Source organism: Lissotriton helveticus, chromosome 6 (assembly GCF_964261635.1).
Source record: "Lissotriton helveticus chromosome 6, aLisHel1.1, whole genome shotgun sequence".
NCBI classification, from domain to species: Eukaryota; Metazoa; Chordata; class Amphibia; order Caudata; family Salamandridae; genus Lissotriton; species Lissotriton helveticus.
The window spans coordinates 370480517-370485450 of NC_136067.1; positions in this window are offsets into that span (position 1 = coordinate 370480517).

Below are 4934 nucleotides of genomic sequence, written 5' to 3' on the forward strand. Positions count from 1 at the left end.
CAATGCAGGAGTTGTGACGCATGTGCGGCGCAGCTCCAGCAATGCTCTTGTTGGCCCTATCTTGTCAATGTTGCGTCAATCCTCATGCCTGCTTCAGGCAGGGCAAGAGTGAAGACGCAGCATTGCCATGAAAGTGAATGACAGAAACTTGATATATTTCACTCTGTCACATTACAGAGGTGTTCCTGTGTATGAATGCCCTCCCCTGCGCCAGAACGCACCCTAAAGGTGCAGAGCTTTACAATGTGACGATTCTCCCAGAATTGTGATATTGTACATACCCTGCACCATGTCGCAAAACCTGAACTTACGCTTTGACACATAAGTAATGCAACTGTGCCGCAAAAGAACCCCAAGTGGCTTGTAAATCTGCTAAAATGTGCCTGGAAGTGGGAGTCCAAATTAATCTTAACAGAAGCGAATCATGTGCAAATCACATTGGGACCTATGTATCAACATTCCGTTTAGCGATTACTAAATAGCGATTTAGAAGGATTCGCTAATTAGCAATTGCTAAATGGTAAGTATGTAGGAAAATGCTTATTGTTAGCGATCCATTAATATTCCTAAATTGCGAATAGCAAATTGCTAATCTCAAACTTCCCAATCATTTCTATGTGGCAGGAGGCCCATAGGAATTAATGGGAAATTATCGAATAGCAAATTGCTAATTGCAATTTGTGAATATTTTCTAGGGTGCAGGTGTGTCATAAGAACACCCTGCTGCACCCGTGAAAATTACATGTGTGCGTATATGGCGCACATACATGCCCTAAGGGCATGTATGAGCGTCACATGGCACCTTTTGATGTTTACAAAAAAGCTACATTCTAATATTTCTCTAATTACCACCAACTAGAAGTAGGTGGTAATTTGTGAAAACTTAATGGCTATTAGGAATGTTATTAGCCTTGATACATTGCATGTAAGGAATTGCTAAAGTAGCTATTCCTCAAATGCTATCGCTAAATAAGGAAAGGAAAAAGTAGGGAATCCTTACTTTGCACCAAAAATGTCTCATAAATACCATTTAGCGAAAAAGGGTTCGCTGACGCCGGAAATCAGCGAATGTCTGCGTTACTGAACACATTTTGGCTTGATACACATGGCCCATAGGGAAATGACATTGTCATCAACACTTAGTTACAGTTTCACAGTAACGAGTCAGCATGTACATGCCATACTCACATGTCACACACGTAACTTACTTACATTACAATTGAATATTAAAGTGAAATTATGGCTTTTAGACTTACCACCCTGGATGCCTGGCATCACTCCGGTGTAATCCAGGAGGTCGGCCTCCCGCGCAGTCATGTCTTGCCAGCGGTGCTTCCACTGGTGCACGGAGCGTGCAATCTGAAAGTAGTGCTCCATTTGGAGCCTCACACACTCCCAGCGCACATTCCGTGCCCCCACAGCATACCCCTGCAGGATCCGCCCCCCGCCTCCAACATATTTGGTAGATAAAACTTCATCATCCACAAAAAAAACCCCAATGCCTCCTCACTCATCCTCCCTGACCTCCCAACAGCAGGCATCTCCCTGAGCCCCGTAACCCACTTAAAACTAATAAATAAAAACCCAATTAACTAACTAACTATATAAAAATACTAACTAACCCCTAAATAAACTCTACAAAACAGAGGACACTAGACACTCAAACTGTGTAAAATACAACAAATACAACTTACAGACACTGCAGACAAACCAGAGGACAGTAGACACACAAACAGTATAAAATACAACAAAAAGTATTAAAAGACACTTCAGACAGGACACAGCACACAGCACCACTCTCCAAAACCAACTTCCAACACACCAACCACCATACACCTCCTCCACTCAGCCCATGCACCAGCAATGTGCTGAAAAGAGAAAGTGAAAGTAAAAACCACACCCATGTGACAGGAAGCAGTAATACACCACTTCCTGTGTTAGCTGAAAAAAATTCCGACTTAGCGACAAAATTATTCGCTTTAGCGACGAAAATCGTGACATTAAACGTTGCTGTGGTAGTTATATACAAAATCGATCGAAATGCGAGTCGTTTTTTTGAATTGCGACGAAAATATACTCGCTAAATGTCGCAAAGCGACAAAATAATAATATTGGCTAATAAATAGCAGAAAACATAGGAAAAATATTGACAATATTTTTAACACAACCAATTTTTTTTAATGATTAATAGGTGTAACCACAAATGACAATATTTATTTAATTAGAAAAATAAATATACACAAGATGTAGGGGTCAGGGAACGTGATCATGCACAGATTTCCTACAGGGAAAATATTAACAAATAATGCTACAATACTGTTTCATCATGGTTCTGTTGAAAAGTATGGCAGGACGTTCAATGATTCACGTCAAAATGCATTTAAATAGACGGTAATGGTCCAAATCTTAGTTTTGCCTCTACATGTCATGCATTGCGTGATAAGTGAAATACCATCATGCAGACGTAGAAAGGCAACACACAATAGGGGAGATCAGCACACCACAAACCATACATCATGGTGCAGATTTACTAGTTCCTTGCACCCCTGAAAGTCAGCATCAGCGTAACTTTTTGTGCAGCTGCTGTGGCGCAATCCATGTGCGGCATATGTGCTGCAAAGGATACCCAATGCTGTGGCAAATCCTCAAGGTCTTGCCTCATAAAGAGATGTAACATCACTAATGGCTGCCACCGGGGGTGGCACAAATGCACAGGAGGTAGTGTACTGGCGTTGCTACGCGTCATTCCATTGGCTCATGTAATGTAGAATGATACCAGCCACTCACTCTTGGACCAATGCTGCGTCCTATCCCTGCACTTGCTTTCAGCATGTGTGATGCTTCATGCAGGGCGGTTGTGGGGTCACATGGTGCTTTCATTGATATCCGTGTGGTAATGTACATGTCTTGGGCCTCTGGTGACGCAGGCTCGCACTGGTCTAGTGTGTGATTGTAGCCGAGGCCTCATGTATATCCCATGGTTGCTTCGTTTGCTCTGGGCTCTTACTGCCTTTGTACCTCCTGAGGATGTTGATGTTCCGGTCACACTGTGTGATGGTGGTGTGAAATGCCATATGTGTGCGTTCCCACCAATTGCACATGTTTTGTGGATCCTGCTGCAGGTCATATCGTGACGTCAGTGGCCGGCGACCGCGCTAACGGTGCCGGGAATTGTAGTTATATATCTCTAAGTGTGCGATAATTTTGTCGTTTAAAATAGACTCATCCTAATAGTTTGTTGCAACCTTTTTGGGGCTTTGAAAATCCCTCTAGTAGTTGATGGCAAAACTATAATTGTTAAACGTCTCACCAATCATTATTCTACAAGTTGCGTCACTTTTGTGACACACTCCAGCAATGCGTCACTTTTGCGCTTACAGATACGTCAGAAATACTGACGTATCTGTAACTCCTTGTGACATGATGCGTCATACATTAAATATGACGCATCAGGAATGTCGCAAGGAGTGCGCACTGATAAGTGACGCATCGCTGCTTTCACGCAGCGATGCGTCACTTTTCATAAATGAGGCCCAATGCTTGTAAATATCACTCAACAGGTTGCTCTGCTGATGCGTCACGCAGCGTGACACACTGGTGGGGCAAGGGGCTTGTAAACTGCCTCCCTGTGCCTGAGTGAGCATCAAACCTGCCTGCTCAGGCCAATCCTGATGCTGCTCTCATGCTTGGTAATAGCATACGAGCAGCGTCTGGATTGGATGTGGAGTCTGTGATGGTTTCTCACGGACTGCTGGGAGCAGAGAAGCATAGAGGCGTCAAGCAGCTGGCAGCATCAGGTAAGTCTTTTTTGTATTTCTTATTATTCAGCCCTACAGCCACTTTAAAAAAAAAGATAAATAATTTTTAGTAGCTTCATTAAATAGACCTTAGTGCAATAGTGACAGGCATTTCATACAGATCATAAATGATGTGCACTACATATACAGTAATTTGCTTTAAAAAGGTTTGGGCCTCGATCTTTTTGACTATATCATTTTTATAGCATAAACGCTGCTTCTGTTGCCTATCTTCTAGCCCCTTCAGTGCTAATGACGGCTCCTGCTCGTCACGATTCCAGTAGGGAAGGTGTTGGTACATTCCTTATGTTGGAGCGCCATCTAGAGCAAGTCCGGTAGATAATGTGTTTGCAATAGTAGCGCGCAATGCTTTCCAATGGGGCGACCAGATTGCCGGGCTGACATGGAAGGCCTGAGGTCCAGGGGAGGGCGGCCTCCCCATCCCGGGCGCTGTCCTTGGTCCTGCTGCGTGGCAGGGTGCCCGGGACGGGGTCCTGGAGGGCCCGGGGAGGCTTCCCCCTGCGCCTCCGGGCTTGGGAGCCCAGGCTGGGTCCAGGGGCCCGGCCGGGCCCCGGGTCGGGTGCCACGGCCCTGGGCCCTGTCTCCCAGCCTGCCGCACTGCCAAGGGCCCGGAAAGGGGTTCCGGTGTGCCCGGGGAGCCTCCCCTTGCTTGGCTGGGTTCAGGAGCAGTGGCTAGGGCCCCTGAGGGCCCGGGGAGGGCGGCCTCCCCACCCCGGGCTCTGTCCTTGGTCCTGCTGCGTGGCAGGGTGCCCGGGATGGGGTCCGGAGGGACCGGGGAGGCGTCCCATGCACCTCCGGGCTTGGGAGCCCCGGCTGCGTCTAGGGGCCCGGCCGGGCCCCGGGTCGGTTTCTCCGGCCCTGGGCCCTGTCTCCCAGCCTGCCGCACTGCCAAGGGCCAAGGAAGGGGTTCCGATGTGCCCGGGGAGCCTCCCCTTGCTTGGCTGGGTTCAGGAGCAGTGGCTAGGGCCCCTGAGGGCCCGGGGAGGGCGGCCTCCCCACCCCGGGCTCTGTCCTTGGTCCTGCTGCGTGGCAGGGTGCCCGGGACGGGGTCCGGAGGGACCGGGGAGGCGTCCCATGCACCTCCGGGCTTGGGAGCCCCGGCTGCGTCCAGGGGCC